Genomic DNA, 18,634 nt, shown 5'->3' with positions numbered 1-18,634 from the left:
CAGCATGGGACTTTCATTGGATTGTAAAAGCCAGGTATGTTCATGTGCAACTGTAACAGAAGTTTGGGTGGGCAGAAGCAGAGTTTGTGGAGTCTGGCTTCACAGTGCAGTCTAACGAAAGCTAGGTATGGGATTCAGTAAAAGACCCTACTCACATAAGTGCTTAGATAAGTGAGTATGTAGAAACAATCAAGGAAAGAAATCTAACATCAGCCTTGGTCGTCCGTCCACATGAGCATGCATGCATCCTCACATGCCCGTACATATGCATTCACATGTACATATAAAAGTACTGATATTCCCTATTTAAACGTAGCTGTGCATTCTGCCCTTTATTAGTTCTTTTCTTTAAGTCAGTCTACAGACTTAAAAGATTTCTGTCATGAAAACACCTGAAATAACATAGGTTATTGTTGGACTGTAGATTATTATCTTTTTAAGAAATAGTTTTTACAAGAATTGTTCACCAGCATACAAACATGTAAGGCATCAAAGATCATTTTTATTTTTAGTTCTTCCTGTCTAGTAAGGTGGACCATATGCAACAAAACTTATTTGTTCTAAAGAAAAACAGACATTTACATTTCATTTACATTTCAGATGCTATCCTGAAATTCCCCCAATACCCCCACCACCACCACCACCCTGCTTCTCTACCCACCCACTCCCACTTCTTGGCCCCAGCATTCCCCTGTACTGAGGCATATAAAGTTTGCAAGACCAAGGGGCCTCTCTTCCCAATGATGGCCAACTAGTCCATCTTATGCTACATATGCAACTAGAGACACAAGCTCTGGGGGTACTGGTTAGTTCATATTGTTGTTCCACCTATAGGGTTGCAGACCCCTTCAGCTCTTGGTACTTTCTCTAGCTCCTCCACTGGGGGCCCTGTGTTCCATCCAATAGATGACAGTGAGCATCCACTTCTTTATTTGCCAGGCACTTGGCATAGCCTCACAAGAAACAGGTATATCAGAGTCATGTCTGCAAAATCTTACTGGCCTATGCAATAGTGTCTGTGTTTGGTGGCTGATTATGGGATGGATCCCCTGTTGGGGCAGTCTCTGAATAGTCCATCATTTGGTCTCAGCTCCAAAATTTGTCTCTGTAACTCCTTCCATGAGTATTTTGTTCCCTATTCTAAGGGAGGAATGGAGTATCCATGCGATGGTCTTCCTTCTTCTTGATTTTATTGTATTTTGCAAATTGTATCTTGGGTATTCTAAGTTTCTCAGCTAATATCTACTTATCAGTGAGTACATATCATGTGTGTTCTTTTGTGATTGGGTTACCTCACTCAGGATGATATCCTCCAGATCCATCCATTTGCCTAAGAATTTCATGAATTCATTGTTTTTAATAGCTGAGGAGTACTCCATGTGTCACTCTCCTAGGGTGTGAACTTTACTTTGGACAAGTATTTTTTAACATTCTCTTTTAATTCCCTTATTGTTTTGCTGTGTGTGTGTGTGTGTGTGTGTGTGTGTGTGTGTGTGTGTGTGTGTGTGTGCATGTTTATAGTTGCAAGTGTGGCGACCCAATGAATGACAGTGTTCTTCCTCAGTCACCTCACCTCCAACTTTCTGACCAGTCTCTGAGTGAACCAGAAACTCAGATTGGCCAGACTAGCTGCCAAGTCTTATTGTCTCTGCCTTTCCAGTTCTGAGATTGCAAGCAGGCTCTGTCACGTTTAGTATTTAAGGTGGGTGCTGGGAATCCAAATTGAGGTCCTTATTGCTTACACAGCAAGCTCTTTCCTGACTGAGCCATTTCCCAAGCCCTCAATCATTGTTTCTATTGCTATATTTTAATGTTATTTTCTTGATGCTTTCCCTTGTGATTCTAATTAATATCATAACCTAAAACAACTTAACATAGATTGACACTACCTAATTAAAATTCCAAAACTTTGATTTTGTATATTTCCATTCAGTCTCTATCTAGTTTATACTAATGTTTTTTGGATTATGTTTCTACATGTAAACCTAGTCAAACAATTTTAAATTATGCCTTTATGTTTTAAAACAGATTGATGAGAAAATGCAAACAAAAATGTTTGTGTTATGTATGTATGTGTGTATGGGGTGTGTATATTTATGACTGAATTATATGTTTTGTTAATATATATTATATGAATATGTTTTCATAGAAAACTTTATACTAGTGACCTTTTTTGGTATTCTTTTTTCTTCTAGGTGGATTAAAATTTCTGCCTAGTATTTTTCTCTTTGTTCTCAAGGACTCTATATTACTTTTGCCAGATTATTGATGAAATAGTCTTTGAAGGTTTGGTGTAGGTATGGATTTTTGTGTTTAAAGATCTCAATTTCTTTATCTGTGATAAGTTGCATTCTGGAAGTAAATTCTTCTTTAATATGTTTTCTTTTTCAGTGCTTAAAATCTATTTTCTCTTTTTCTTTTCTTTTTGCAGTTCTGGGTTGGATCCTGGGGAGTAATATTTAAATCTTAGGAAAAAAGGTACAGTTGCTTTGAAAAGTGCTCTAGAAGGATTGTTTGAACAGTGGTAGTATTCAGTGAGCTGAAATGAAGAGTAATGTGGAGATAAGTGAGCTATCAGGTCAAAAAAAGCGAGAGTTCTGAGTAATGAGTATTTGAGAGCTGTCTTCACTAGAACTGGTGTATCAGCTGCTGCTAGCCTACAGGTTTACTGAGCTGCCACAGTAATATGAGTGATATTCAGTTTACTCCAGAACTAGGGAAGAAGTGGAGAAGTGCCTTAGTATTTTCTTGAGATTTAGTCATTTCTTTTTCCCTCTGTTGGTTTGTTCCTGTGTTAGTTTGAGATGTAGACAATGTAATTTAATAAATACTCTTTGGATTCTTTCAAAGCTTTAATTCTCCAAGTTCTGAAAAGGTTGAATTTGACAATATGCTACTATTAATATTACCATGTTCGTGCTACCAGTACATAAATATAATTTTTTAAATAAACTCAAATCCTCCAAACATTTTAAAAATATATCATGAATAAAGTTTCTACCATAAGTACCTACTCCTTTGATTTCAACCAGTATTTTAACTAGTGTTAGCGATTATTACACATTTATAACTCTGTCTAGAGAAGAGTACTAGGTACTCATCACTGTTTTGTAAGTGATGATGGCTTGATAATTAGTTAGGCTTGGAGGCTAATGCATAATGACAATAAAGCTTTCATATTTAGTTAGTTGGTGGGTTTTTTGGTACATTTTGCTTATTACAGTTTTCAAATTGAAATATATTTATATCATTTCTCTCCTTCCTTTCTCCAGCTCTTCTCACATCCCACCCTCGCTCACTTTCAAATTTACAATGGCTTTTTCTTTGATTGTTAATGTTACATATATACACATGCACAAATATGTAACATCTACTGAGTTTGATCAGTGGTACTTATCTGTACATGATTTCAGGGTAGACCACTGGATAGATAACCCACTAGGACCTCATCCCTGAGGAAGACTAATTCTCCCACTCTGACCATTTCTTATTTACCCATGGTCTCTGTCTACTGTGGAGTCCCGTGGGATTCCTTCCTTACATGGCAGCATGTCCTTGATGCTGCCCTTAATCAGGTCTTCTTTAAGCAGCCATGTGGTGGGGGTATTTTGGCTGAGGCTTCCCTACCATTTCTAGGAGTCACAATTTCATAGAAGACTTCTGGTCCTGTGTCTCTTAAAGTCTTTTCCTCATACCAATATAAGTACCCTCTTTCATTACTTCATTCACTCATCAATAATTAAGCCAATGTTTGCTGAATACCTGCAGAATTGTAGGCTGATCATAGTAATGAATTAAATTAAATATGTTCATTTTAAGTAATTTATGCTTCTAATGAAAGAAACCGAACAAATAAATTATATTATGTGTCTAATGTTGATCAGTTTTATGAAGGAAAATGAATCAGTAAAGATTGCCAAGGAATTAAATAGGGTTGTAGTTCTAAATAAGGCACCTATTAAATAACCAACCATCAGAAGAATCGATAGAGTGAGTCATATAAATATCTAGGCAAGATGTATCCAAGATGTGCAGGCTATGAAATAGGAATGTGCTTTACTTTTTGCAGAATGTGGTAGCCATTGTGTTGGACCTGTGTGGAAGGGGTAAGGTGGAGAGCAATCAAACAGCTCAGTGCTCAGTTAGCCAGCAGAAAATAGGATTTGGTTGGTTCTATAGCCCTGTTTGTTTTTTCAAATTGTGAGTTTTCCTTCAATGTTTTATTTCTATCTATCTCTTCTCATCTTTTACTCCTCTAACAGTAAGTCACCACATCTAACTCTTATATTTTATGTCTTCCTATTCTCTTCATGTTCAATAATTTTTATTGATCGGCAGCCTCTCAGCCTATACCTAGTATTTGTTTAAGAGTCTTCTGTGTATCAAGTATTGTGCTGCACATTGTAGATATATTAGCCATCAAACTAGAAGTGAGCATAGCTGTTGCGGGAATCTCCCTGGAATGAGCACTCCGACGCCAGTGGGAATGAAAGGGATGTATTCACTGGTGGACCAAAGCCAGGGGACTTTCTTTAAGACTTTGTTTTCCAGTCCAATTTGCATCCTCATTTTGTATACTCTAAAACCACAAGGTGAGGTGAACAAGCAAGTGGGTAGGATCTATAGAGCACCTGTGGCAGGTAGCTTGGAGGCTTTTCGTTTTCAGAGGCATATGTTATAATCAACAGGTTTAACCTTTTGTAGTCAAGTTGCTAAGGGCAGTGACCTATTCTAGTTTAGCTATCTCTTCAGGCCATTCTGTTGTAAATAGCAAAGTGAAGTCATGTTTGGCAATAAGCAATACAAACCTGCTTAAGTAAATCACTAAAGGAATCGATAAATCAGATTCTAATAATTGATCTTTTCTAACTTATTCTACTTCATTGTCCTCTGAAAATTCAAAACAACCAGGGCAAGGAAGGTGGGTGATATAAGTAGAGATGTGCCAGAGGAATAAGCATTTCAGGAACAAGCAGTGTCCGTTCACATGAGCAGCAGGTATTTCCATCTATGAGTGTGAGTGCAAGCTCTCCAGAGGAAAGTTTACTTTCAAAGAAAATGTAAGTGGGGGTTATACTTTCAAGAGAAAAGAACTGGTGATCAAACAAATGGTCCAATTGTGCAAATGCTAAAATAACAGCAACCAAACCAATGGAAGGACAGAAATGGAGGCAATTTGATGTTTCAAGGACAGAAGTGAGAGTGACTCACATGGGGCTGGATGAGGGCTTGGTGGAGGTTTGCATGGTATTTTCAGGCCCTAGTAAAGTATCTGGTGATCCATTGGTTACTAGTCAGCCATCATAAATCATTGACAAGTTGACTTAATGATCAGAGTAGATTTCCACCAGTGCCTGCTATGATGTTGCTCAGAGATAGAGAGCTTGCCAATTACGCTATCCTAACTCCATCCCCAGCACTGGTGATGAAGAGGCACCACTTCCTGTTGACTTTAGCTTAAGTGCAGAACAGCACATAAAGAGAGTTAATGTAGGATGTACCTCTGCATCATTAAATTATTAGTCCCCACTTTATCCTTAAGTTCTGTACCCAATGGTACAGGACTGCCTGTAATTGTATCCCAGAAGAAAGACTGCAAGTTTCAGGCCATACTAATTTTTCAGAATGTTCTTCAGCCCGTACCTGCCACATGAACTCATATTTATCCTTCAGTATTGATGTCTGAAGTGATCTTCTGTAAAAGTCCTGTGTTAAGATTTAAATAGAGCAAGCTTGACTAACTTGTCTGTGCCTACTCCTGTGTGACCTTTTCATTTCAGTTACTGTTTAAGTCAGTTATTTAACTTCCCTAATAGTGGGAACTCTCATAACTTTTGCAGGATTTTTGTTTTTAGTCTGTACATGTATCTCCTAGCATAGCGTCTGTGCCTTAGCTTCATTAAATAAATAGTGAATCTGATTCATATGAAAGAAGGCTTGATTAAATTTGACTAATAAGTTTCATGGCCAAGATCTAAATCAAGGCAGTGTGAGCTGGCACTGGCTTTAATAACTTTCTTAACATGGTACTTTGGCAACCACTACCAAACAACCAGAATTGAATTGCTAACCTCAAAAGGAAATCTGTCTGCTATTTTAAATTTGTCTTGTTCTTAAAGCATGTTAACCCATTGCTTCTCTGCATACTAACTGGGAGAAAGGATACCAGACACATAGACTCAGCTACAAATATGGAATATGTAGTGAATATGGTCCCACATGAGTATGGTGTGCTGTGTAAGATAGTTCTGTAAGTGTACATTGATACTACTTTACATATCATGATAACATGATTGGAAATAAGTCAACTGGTGAAGCTTTCTATAGTAATAATGGCATCTATACAGGCACTAAGAAACAATAACTGTTGAATAGGCTCATTCCCACAAGTGTAGTGGGTATCTTTGAAATGAATCAGAAGTTAATAAAATACTTTTATAGAAAAATTTATTTCAGTATGAATTTTATTGTAAGCATCTTTCTTTATTGTAAGTATTGTTTCTTGAATCTTAGTATACTAAAGTTCTATTTTTTCATAGTTTTCTAAGACTTGCTTGTAAATAATTTACTTTATTACCTTAGTTGAGATGTCAGTTTATTTTTACCTGTATTTTGTTAGTAACTTATGGTTTTCTATTTGATACTTTCTTTATTAGATATTTTCTTTTTACATTACAAATGCTATCTCTAAAGACCCCTATACCCTCTCCCCACCCTGCTTCCCAACCCACCCACTCCCACTACCTAGCCCTGGCATTCCCCTGTACTGGAGCGTATTGTCTTCGCAAGACACAGGTCCTCTCCTCCCAGTGATGGCTGGCTGGACCAACTTCTGCAACATATGCAGTAAATGACATGAGCTCTGGGGATACTGGTTTATTCATATTCTTGTTCCTCCTATAGGGTTGCAGACCCCTTCAGCTCCTTGGGAACTTTCTCTAGCTCCTCCACTGGGGGCCCTGTGTTCCATCCAATAGATGACTGTGAGCATCCACTTCTGTATTTGCCAGGCACTGACATAGCCTCACAAGAGAGCTATATCAGGGTCCTGTCAGCAAAATCTTGTTGGCATATGCAATAGTCTCTGCATTTGTTGGCTGATTATGGGATGGATCCCCAGGTAGGGCAGTCTCTTCAACAAATGCTGGCTCAACTGGCTGTTATCATGTAGAATTTGAATGGATCTATTCTTATCTCCTTATACAAAGCTCAAGTCTAAGTGGATCAAAGAACTCCACATGAAACCAGAGACACTAAAACTTGGAGAGGATAAAGTGGGGAAAAGCCACGAAGATATGGGCATAGGGAAAAAATTCCTGAACAGAACAGCAGTGGTTTGTGCTGTAAGATCAAGAATCAATAACTGGGACCTCATAAAATTGTAAAGCTTCTGTAAGGGAAATGACACCGTCAATAAGACAAAAATGCCACCAACAGATTGGGAAAGGATCTTTAACAACCCTAAATCTGATAGGGGACTAATATCCAATATATACAAAGAAATCAAGAAGACAGACTCCAGAAAATCAAATAACCCATCAAAAATGGAGTACAGAGTTAAACAAAGAATTCTCTACTGAGGAATACTGAATGGTTGAGAAGCACCTGAAAAAATGTTCAACATTCTTAATCATCAAGGAAAGGCAAATCAAAACAACCCCCAAGATTCCACCTCATACCAGTCAGAATAGCTAAGATAAAAAATTCAGGTGACAGCAGATGCTGGCAAGGATTGGAGAAAGAGGAACACTCCTCCATTGTTGGTGGGATTGCAAGCTGGTACAACCACTCTGGAAATCAGTCTAGTGGTTCCTCAGAAAACTGGACATAGTACTACCAGAAGATCCAGCAATACCTCTCCTGGACATATACCCAGAAGATGTTCCAACTTGTAATAAGGACACATGCTTCACTATGTTCATAGCAACCTTACTTCTAATAACTAGAATCTGGAAAGAACTCCTATGTCCCTCAACAGAGGAATGGATACAGAAAATGTGGTACATTTACACAATGGAGTACTACTCAACTATTAAAAACAATAAATTTATGAAATTCTTAGGCAAATGAGTAGATCTGGAGGATATCATTTGAGTGAGGTAACACAGTTACAAAAGAACTCACATGATATGCACTCACTGATAAGCCCAGAAACTTAGAACACCCAAGATACAATTTTTCAAAACACATGAAACTCAAGAAGAAGAAAGACCAAGTGTGGATACTTCGTTCCTCCTTAGAATGGGGAACAAAATACCCTTTGAGGGAGTTACAGAGACAAAGTTTGGAGGTGAGATGGAAAGAAGGACCATCCAGAGACTTCACCACCCAGGGATCCATCCCATAATCAGCCACCAAACTCAGACACTGTTGTATATGCCAAGAAGATTTTGCTGACAGGACCCTGATATAGCTGTCTCTTGTGAGACTATGCCAGTGCCTGGCAAATACAGAAGTGGATGTTCACTGTCATCTATTGGATGGAACACAGGGCTCCCAGTGGAGGAGAAGACCATGTGGCTTTTGTCTTTGAGTTTGTTTATATAGTGGATTACATTGATGGCGTTCCATATATTAAACCTTCCCTGTATCCCTGGGATGAAGCCTACTTGATCATGATGGATGATCATTTTCATATGTTCTTGGATTCAGTTTGTGAGAATTTTATTGAGTATTTTTGCATCAATATTCATAAGGGAAATTGGTTCTTTCTTTGTTGGGTCTTTATGTGGTTTACGTATCAGAGTAATTGTAGCTTCATAGAATTAATTGGGTAAAGTACCTTCTGTTTCTATTTTGTGGAATACTTTGAGGAAAATTGGAATTAGGTCTTCTTTGAAGGTCTGATATAACTCTTCACTAAACCCATCTGGTCCTGGGCTGTTTTGGTTGGGAGACTATTAATGACCGCTTCTATTTCTTTAGGGGAAATGGGACTATTTAGATTATTAATCTTATCCTGATTTAACTTTGGTACCTGGTATCTGTCTAGGAAATTGTCCATTTCATCAAGGTTTTCCAGTTTTGTTGAGTATAGCCTTTTGTAGTCGGATCTGATGATGTTTTGGATTTCCTCAGGTTCTGTTATGTATTCATTTCATTTCTGATTTTGTTAATTAGGATACTGTCCCTGTGCCCTCTAGTTAGTCTGGCTAAGGGTTTATCTATCTTGGTGATTTTTCTCAAAGAACCAGATCCTGGTTGGTAGATTTTTTTTTTTTTTGAATAGTTCTTTTTGTTTCCACTTGGTTGATTTCACCCCTAAGTTTGATAATTTCCTGCAGGCTACTCCTCTTGGGTGAATTTGCTTCCTTTTGTTCTAGAGCTTTTAGGTGTGCTGTCAAGCTGCTAGTGTATGCTCTATTTAGTTTCTTTTTGGCAGCACTCAGAGCTATGAGTTTACACCTCTTAGGAATGCTTTCATTGTGTCCCATAAGTTTGGGTATATTGTACCTTCATTATCATTAAACTCTAAAGTCTTTAATCTCTCTTTTTTTCCTTAACCAAGTTATCATTGAGTAGAGTGTTATTCAGCTTCCATATGAATGTTGGCTTTCTATTATTTATGTTGTTATTGAAGATTAGCCTTAGTCAGTGGTGATCTGATAGGATGCATGGGATAATTTCAATATTGTTGTATCTTTTGAGGCCTATTTTATGACTAATTATATGGTCAGTTTTGGAGAAAGCTACCATGAGGTCTTGAGAGGAAGGTATATCCTTTTATTTTAGGATAAAATGTTCTGTATATATCTGTTAAATCCATTTGCTTCATAACTTCTGAATGATGAACTAGAGACCTGGGAAGTGAGAGACTCTCAGGACTCAAAAGGAGGGACCTTAGATGAAATGCCCCATGGTAGGGAAAAGGAATTTGAAGAGTCCACCTCTATGTCTCTGTTTAGTTACTATTTCCAGGATCTGTCCATTGATGAGAGTGGGGTGTCTCCCACTATTATTGTGTGAGTTGTACTGTGTGCTTTACTAGAGTTTCCTTAATGAATGTGGATGCCCTTACATTTGGAGCATAGATATTCAGAATTGAGAGTTCATCTTGGAAGATTTTATCTTTAGTAACTATGAAGTGCCCTTCCTTGTCTTTTTTGATAACTTTGGGTTGGAAGTTGATTTTATTTGATATTAGAATTGCTACTCCAGCTTGTTTCTTCAGAGTGTTTGCTTGGAAAATTGTTTTCCAGCCTTTTCCACTGAGGAAGGGTATGTCTTTGTCCCTGAGGTGGGTTTCCTGTATGCAGCAAAATGTTCAGTCCTGTTTATGTAGCCAGGCTGTTAGTCTATGTCTTTTTATTGGGGAATTGAGTCCATTGATATTAAGAGATATTAAGGAAAAGTAAGTGTTGCTTCCTATTTCTGTTGTTAGAGTTGGGATTCTGTTCTTGGGGCTATCTTCTTTTAGGTTTGTTGAAGGATTACTTCTTGCTTTTTCTAGGGTGTAATTTCCATCCTTGTGTTGGTGTTTTCCCTTTATTACCCTTTGAAGGGCTGGATTCATGGAAAGAGATTATGTGAATTTGGTTTTGTCATGGAATACTTTGGTTTCTCCATCTATGGTAATTGAGAGTTTTGCTGGGTATAGTAGCCTAGGCTGGCATTTGTGTTCTCTTAGGGTCTGTATGACATCTATCCAGGATCTTCTGGCTTTCATAGTCTCTGGTGAGAAGTCTGGTGTAATCCTAATAGGTCTGCCTTTATATATTACTTGACCTTTTTCCCTTATTGCTTTTAATATTCTGTCTTTATTTAGTGCATTTGTTGTTCTGATTATTATGTGTTGGGAGGAATTTCTTTTCTGGTCCAGTCTATTTGGAGTTCTGTAGGCTTGTATGTTCATGGGCATCTCTTTCTTTAGGTTAGGGAAGTTTTCTTCTATAATTTTTTCGAAGATATTTGCTGGCCCTTTAAGTTGAAAAATCTTCATTCTCATCTATACCTATTATTTTTAGGTTGGTCTTCTCATTGTGTCTTGGATTTCCTGGATGTTTTGAGTTAGGATCTTTTTGCATTTTGCATTTTATTTGATTGTTGTGCCCATGTTCTCTATGGAATCTTCTGCACTTGAGATTCTCTCTTCCATCTCTTGTATTCTGTTGCTGATGATTGTCTCTATGGTTCCTTATTTCTTTCCTAGGATTTCTATCTCCAGAGTTGCCTCACTTTGGGTTTTTTTTTTATTGTTTCTACTTTCATTTTCGGGTGTGTTGGGGTATCCAGGACTCACTGTGGTGGGCGTACTGGGTTCTGATGATGCTGAGTGATCTTGGTTTCTGTTAGCAAGATTCTTACATTTGCATTTTGCCATCTGCTAATCTCTGGTGTTAGATGTTCTAGCTTTCTCTGGCTGGAGCTTGATTCTCCTGTGATTCTGTTAGCCTCTGACAGCACTCCTGGGAGTCCAACTCTCTCCTGAGTTCCAGTGGTCATAGCACTTTCTGCAGGCAAGCTCTCTTCTTGCAGGGAAGATGCACAGAGGTCTGAAGCTCAAATCCACCTCTTGGCTGAAGATGAAGGCCGGAAGGGACCCTGTCCAAGAAGCTCTGTTGCTTCTGAGGCCCATGTGCTATCCTGAGCAGACCGATCAAAGAGACCCAGGATAGAAGATGGCACTCTCACCTGAGTCCCAGGGTCAGAGCCCTCTCTGGAGGCGGACTCCTCGGTGATCCTAAGATCTTGGGTGTGCTAGGGTGCCTGCAGCATGGAGAGTCCTTTGGGGACTGTGACACTGTCTGAGGAGTTCATGCCCAAGGTGGCGCAGTGCTGGCTCTGAACAGAATGAAACCCCTGCTGCTGGTCGGGCTGGTTTCTTGTGTCTCTGTTCCTGCTGGCCTAAGCCCCTCTGGGTTGTTTTGGAACAGATGTTGTGTTCCACTCACCAGCAATCCCAAGATCCTGGGTGTGCTAGGGCGCTTGTAGCATGGAGAGTCCTCTGGGGACCTTTGGACTGTCTGCCAATTTGTGCTCAAGGTGGCATGGAGCTGGCCTCTGTTTGATATTCTTTACTCCTGTTCTTAAAATATACAAGAGCACCTAAGACCTACCTTGCACAACATAGAATTTCAAAATGTTGTAAATTCCACATAAAGGTTAATTATTTATCTTCAATATCAATTTGAGAAACTATTGTTATATATATTAAATAAATGTATGTTATATATGTATATATAATGCTGAAAATGTGGAAATCTAAATAATGAAATATATCCAATTGTATATTTACATGGCAGAGTAAAATGCAGCTTTGAAAGCCAGATTTTATTAACACAAGTATAAGCAATAAATGAAAGTTGTTTGGCTTCTTTTGTTGTTTGTTTCATGTTTTGTTTTGGTTTTATGTGTATGAGTGTTTTGCTTGCCTATATGTCTGTCTACCATTTATGTGTCTGGTACCTATTGAGACCAGAGAGGGCTTCAGAACCCATTGATACTAGGATCACAGACATCTTGGAGCTGCCTTGAAGCTGCTCAGAACCGAACTCTGGTCCTCTCTAAGAGCAACCAGTGAGTGCTCTTACCCACTGAGCCATCTCTCCAGACCCACTTAAAAAAAAAAATCTGATAAGTGAGCATTTGTTAATTCTTCTGAGATAAATTTTGGTCATAATGTTAGATTTCATGTAATAGTAATAACTATTTATTTCCTTTATTCTGTTTAAAAACATAGGCAATGTTAGATATTTGTATCTTAATTAGATGAGTGAAGAAATGTGACCAATAGTAAGGGATGGGGGATCTTAAAGTATTTTTTTCTCTATAATTTTCTTCTCTCACACATCTCACACTGTATATTGAGGAATTGAGATGTATAAATGCATTGTTATTAAAACACACATCACACACATGTGCACACACACACACAAAGCAAAATGTACTCATACAGGACATGCCATTCAGACAACACATTAGGACTAGAGTTCTTTTCCTTGGCTTGTCTTCAGCAACGTCAGTCAGTTTAGAAGCTATCTGTATATTTACTGAGAGGATATTGTTGTCTTGCCAAATAGTAAATTCCTGGGCTCAAGGGATGTTCCTACCTCAGTTTCCCAAGGGCCAGAACTATAGTTGCACACCACCACTCCCAGCAAGACACATAAATGTAAGTATGAGAAAACCCAGCATATACACTGCGCCTCAGCCATTCGTGCTATGTGTTTATGTAGCCACTTTCTTCACAAGATTAAAAAGCACATGTAGGATAAAAGCTGAAATTGGAGTAAATCTTGTTAGTATTTGAACTATTCTTTTACCATGTTGCTACATCTTGCTTCTTTCCAGCTACACAGTTGATTTAAACTCAGATTAATCAATACAAGTACAACCATTACATTTTTGATCAAATCAAAAAGACAAAACAGGCCATAGAGATGTTGTTTGGGGAAGGATTGAAACTTGGGTGAAGTTTGACATTTTTATGTATATTTTCATAATTCATATATAATATGATTAAAGTTGGGTAATTGTTTTATTTACTGAAGTGTGTTTACTTCAATTTGAATTGAATTTTTGTGGAATATACATATACTGTTAACTAGAAACATCTAGTTGTATCGATTGGTCATTGCTGTAGTTTTCACATAGGTTTTCTATACTGTATTAATACGAAATAAACTATATTAAGGGGAATTAAATTTTTGGTTTAATCATACATAGGTTTTTTTTTCCTTAACAATTTGCTTTTTGGAATTGAGAATCTATGTATGTTTATAGAAACCATGTAGTAAATGGAACTGGGTTTCTAGGAACACGTTCCTTGGAGACAACATAGTCCTGGTTATCGTCAGGAAGGAAGCATTGGCAGCCTTTGTGCCATTGTTGGCATCTATGTCACAGGAAAGAACAGCCCACAGAGCAGAGAACTTCGGAAGGAATTCACTTCTTGGAATGTTATAGGTCCTTTGCGGTGTTTCTGTTTTGTAATAATTTTTTGGACAGCCTCTAGTCTGTTAAAAGTATTTCCCATAACTTTTAATTTCTTAATCTTAAACTTTTGTCACTCAAAATTTCCCTTTGTTATAATGTTCTCATTTATTTCACTTTTAACATATGGTACTGGCCTTTTCTTAGCTGCCTCAGTCATTTTGAAATAAAACAAGTAAGTAATTTAAAAATGTAATGTGCTCAGTATTTAACACAACTGAGATCCATTTTCTGAATAAGCCAAAAAGCTGTTTGGGAAGGCAGAGAGGGTAACTTTAGGCTGAGGTTCAATTTTAGTGTCATTTCTCTCACTGAGCAATAATGAGATATTACCTATAGCCTTATGTTTAGTGGTGATTAAATGACATCTTGGGACTAGGAAACATTTGTTTATAATGGTGTAAGTAGAATTTGAATTTAATACATTTTATCTGCTACTAGATTAGATAAAATATTTTTATTTTCCTTCCTGAAAAATTAGTGACAAAACTATTAAAGTTGATCCAATATATTAAAAATATGATTTGGGGCTTGAGAGTTGGCTCAGCGGTTAAGAGCACTAACTGCTCTTCTAGAGGTCCTGAGTTCAAATCCCAGCAACCATGTGGTGGCTCACAACCATCTGTAGTGGGATCTTCTGGTATGTCTGAAGACAGAGACAGTATACTCATATACATAAAATAAATAAAGCTTTAAAAAAAAAGTATGAGTAAAAGAATTCTAAATTGTCACCATCTGATTGGCAAAGACCTAATGAATATCAAAAGTGACTGGAGGTTTGAAGAGACAGCATTATTCATTCTGAGTGTCCATGTTGCCTCATTGCCAGTAGAAAGCATTCTTACCAAGGGGAGCTTGTCTCCCAGCCTCCCAAATGGGAAATAAAAGACATTTCTCTGTACTAGCTGTGTTATATAAATAGGATTATTTTACTGTATTTTTCCATTACAAAGGAGTCTTATTCTTAAGATAATTAAACATTTTTAAATTTATGAGCTGTAATCTCTAGTTATGTGTGGTCCTAAATTTTATCTTACCTAGTTTTTTTACAAACTCATTAATCTCCTTTTTGTCCTTCATTTTCAATCAGATATTTAAAGACTAGAACTTCCTTCAACTGATTTCTCTTGTAACCATCAAAGTCTACACTCATGGTTTCTTAGAACACTAGGATTTATCATTCTTAAAACTTTGTGATTAATGAAGAGCAACATAAATTTTTCGTTAAATTAGCATGAAAATAGTGCAAATTAAAATAAGACTGATGGCAAACCTGACTTTATCCTACAGGTGCTTTTGAATGTGTGTAGTTTTCAGAGGAATTAAAAACAGAAGAGAAAAGGAGGACAACTTTGGGTAAGAGTGCTTGAGTAGTTTCCTTTAAGAATTGTTTTCCATGTGTATAGATGGCTTACATACATGTCTGTCTGTGCACCCCGCATGTGCCTGGTGCCCCTGGAGATCAGGAGTGGACAGGAGGAACAGACAGTTGTGTGAGGGCTGGAACAGAATCTGGGGTCCTACAGGAAATTCTCTGAACTTCTGAGTTATTTCTGTTCCTCCTAGTGTCATGTCTATTCCTCTTCCTTTTCTAACTTGATTTATTTTCAAAGATACTCCTTTTAGAGAATAGCTTTGTCATTGAAATTGATAATGTGCTATATATAAACATAAATAAAATGATAGTCATTCAGTTTCATTTCTTTATTAATGTAATTATTAAGGATATGTGTAGTCCAAGCCTTATTCCTAATATGTAGCTATAAGCAAACATCTGTACTCAAGCATTTTCATAGTAAGAAACGTTAATTAAAAATAGCAATTTTTAGTATACCTTAGCTTCCAGATAAAACTTAGTTTTTGAACTAATTATCATCATAGTGATTATGAATGCCTTTTGATTTTTCTAAGATAATAAATGGTGTGAGTCCCCTGACTGTATCATCTACGAAGCTCTTATTGTTATGTGTACACCAGTCTTCCAATGGCCAGTTCCTGCATCTAAGCTCTAAGACTGGCATTTGACCTGACTGAATCAACTGAAACAAGACTGCAAGCAAACATTGTCCTGTTTCATCATAATAAGCAGCTGTGCAGCTTGTACCACATGTGTTCTCCTCATGCAGTTAGCCTTCAGGGGCCTCTGGGATAGCTGGTTTTGCTGGGCCTTTTGTCCTCTGCCCATGCTTCTTTCTCATGTTCTTAAATTCTCTGTAGTGACAATCAAAGTCCCAAACAAGTTATAGCTCCTTATTCTTTCCTTTCTTTTTTTTTTAAGTTTATGTTGTTCAGCTTACTTTCATACTATTATTTGCTCTTTGGGAAAGATCTTCATAGGAATAATCAATAGGCTTTTTATTTTGCTTTTTTCTTTAAAATTATCTTTTTTGTTTTTGAGATTATAATATAATGCAGTAGTCAGCTTCTGGAGGAACCCCAGCTACAAACCGTGTGTGTGTGTGTGTGTGTGTGTGTGTGTGTGTGTGTGGGAGAGAGAGAGAGTATTTTATTATGAACAAAATATTTTTAAAAAATAGATCCTTTTCCATTTCCTATTGGCTAACAAATACCACTAAAAATTAGCAAAAGTGTGTGACTAAATAAAGCATCTAACATACTCAATGTATCATTACAATTCTAACATAATTTATAATACTAAAATCAATATAAGTGATAAGTCTTAATGTTGAAAATAATAATACATTTTAGTTTTTCTTAAGCTTAAATTTATATACATATACTTGTGGGCTGAACTAAAGCAAACCTTAATATGAAATGCTCATGTATGAATGTTTAGGGACATTTAACATGCTAAAAAAAATGAAAGCAATAAAAATAGTATAGAATAATATTCTAAGTTAATGAAAACTAAAATTCAAGGAACTTAGTGTGCCACAAAACTAATAAAATATTTATCAGCCACCTTGATACTAAAATAAGATGTAATAAAATGTTAAATGAAAGTATTAGGAATAACCTAAAAGTACTGCAGACATTGAAATGGAATGCATTTGACCACACCCAGCAGTCATTTGTAGCCAGAAATGGTCAAAAAGCACTCAGAGCTTTAGAGTAAAAGACTGGAAGTCTAGATGTAAGCAGATGTAAGTCAGAGATAGGCACATTCTTTTGATCTGTGAAGGGCTCAGCAAGAGCCTGTTCACTGTTAGCTAAAGGCCTATTTGCAAACTGAAAACAACAACAACAAAACAAAAATTCACAAAGAGAGATGCCAAGCCCATCTCCAGGAATTGAGTTTCTGATGAATTTTTCATTCTTTATTAAGTTTTCTAAAAACCCAATAATAGATCTATAAATTTAAAAACTCTGTGGAAGATCTGCTAGCAAGTCAGAATGCCAATGTGAGGGAAATTTCACAGGGTCCCACCTAAATGAAGAACTATAGGTAATCAGTTGTTGAGAGAATTAGACAATCTCCAGTAATAAGCCCTGAATACTTCTGCATATGAACAAAACTAATAATATACTTGGTGGGTTATATATTTATATATACATATGTCAGGTTGGGAAGATGGCTCAGCACTGAAAAACATTTGTTGCTCTTAAAAAGACCTAGATTGAGTTCCTACTATCCACATGACGGTTCACTACTCTTTATTCCTCCAGTTCCAGGGGAACGTGACACCCTATTGTACCCCCATGGACACCAGGAACAAATGTGCACTTACATGCATACATACTGGTAAAACAAACATACACATAAAGTAATAAATTTCATTTGCATGTATACATATGTATGTATATTTAACAATATTTAAACAAGATGTTCAAGCAAGAATTGAAGAGAACATCAAGGAAACATGGTAGAAATGATCAAACTATGATACTAATGTGTATTAGGGGGGTTCTCTAAAGGAGCAGAACTGATAGAATGAAATGTATGTGTATATATGTAGGGTATGTATGAAAGATTTATTAGAATGGCTTACAAGCTGAGGTTTGGCAACAAACAAACAAAACAAAACAAAACAATAAACAAAACAAAACAAAAACCCAACCATGTATCTGCCCCAGTAAGAACAAAGCATTGTCCTTTCCATGAAGGAAGTGGTCTGATGTAGTCCACCTGCCACTAGATCCCTGGCTAGTCAGTAATCCTGGGGAATGGTTCCATATCAATCAGGAAATCGTAGTTTGTCTCTGCTGTTGACAGATAAGCACTCAGCAGCAGCTGAAGCCAGGCCAGCCTTGGTGAGTGGAAGTCGATATTGTTGAGCCCATGCATAACCTCTGTCTCTGCCACCATAGCCATTTTGTTCATGGGTCCACTGGGCAGTGACAGGGATGGCTTGGAAAGAGATGGACTGTCCACATGCTAGGTCATGCTGTCTACTTGACTATTGAACTCTTCCTCTACTGAAGTCAATTGTTATGAGCATTTACATGAGACACAGTTACCTTTATATCCTTTGACCAATTTGAGAGAGGTGGTCACATAATATCTTCCAAAATGTCCTTCTCATTAATTTTTCCAGTCATGTTCTATACAAGTAGCTGACTATCAAGCTAATCCACTGGTTATACATCATGTATCAGTAAACAGTCTCACAATTGGCCATTTCTCCTAAGCAAAGCATTTGACCATTTTTACTGCCCAAAGTTCTGCACACTGTGAAAATTTACCCCTCATTGTCTTTAAAAGTTGTCCCAGAAAGAGATTAATATGCTGCAGCTGTCCACT

General features: G+C 37.2%; 1 protein-coding gene across 13 annotated transcripts in view; it reads left to right on the top strand.

Moving 5' to 3' along the window:
- Nucleotides 1-18,634, top strand: part of Mbd5 (methyl-CpG binding domain protein 5) — a 377,887-nt gene that overhangs the window by 134,479 nt on the left and 224,774 nt on the right. For 9 of the 13 annotated variants that reach the window (XM_085834930.1, XM_029474046.2, XM_085834925.1 and 6 more), the window contains one exon: nucleotides 15,223-15,288. The exons of 2 other annotated variants lie outside the window; for them this stretch is intronic. The gene's annotated coding sequence lies outside the window, so the exon portion shown is untranslated. Of the gene's footprint in view, nucleotides 1-2,206; nucleotides 2,298-2,431; nucleotides 2,479-13,755; nucleotides 14,108-15,222; nucleotides 15,289-18,634 lie in introns of those variants that run through there. 2 more of the 13 variants (XM_085834926.1, XM_085834927.1) reach the window with 2 other exon arrangements.

Source organism: Mus caroli, unplaced genomic scaffold (genome assembly GCF_978045245.1).
Source record: "Mus caroli unplaced genomic scaffold, Mus_caroli_1 scaffold_2, whole genome shotgun sequence".
Taxonomy (NCBI): Eukaryota; Metazoa; Chordata; class Mammalia; order Rodentia; family Muridae; genus Mus; species Mus caroli.
Note: the sequence above shows the minus strand (reverse complement) of the source record. Positions and strands in the feature narration are given on the sequence as shown.